This window comes from Penaeus monodon, chromosome 32 (assembly GCF_015228065.2).
Source record: "Penaeus monodon isolate SGIC_2016 chromosome 32, NSTDA_Pmon_1, whole genome shotgun sequence".
Lineage (NCBI taxonomy): Eukaryota > Metazoa > Arthropoda > Malacostraca > Decapoda > Penaeidae > Penaeus > Penaeus monodon.
This window is the reverse complement of record NC_051417.1, coordinates 24391113-24391328: the sequence shown is the minus strand read 5'-3', so window position 1 is coordinate 24391328 and position 216 is coordinate 24391113.

Below are 216 nucleotides of genomic sequence, written 5' to 3'. Positions count from 1 at the left end.
GATAGTTACGCAATCAACATTCCGTCTAAAAGCACTGGCGCCAGATATCGTTTCGGGGAGCGTAACCCAGTCAACTCCAACCGGTCGTGTTCCCTATTAAATAACTTATTTTTGTATCCAGTGGCTTGCATTGTGAATAAGATTTTTTTAAGATAGTATCATAAATTACTCAGGATAGCTATGTATACACGTGAGTGTGTAATATTTCCTTATGTG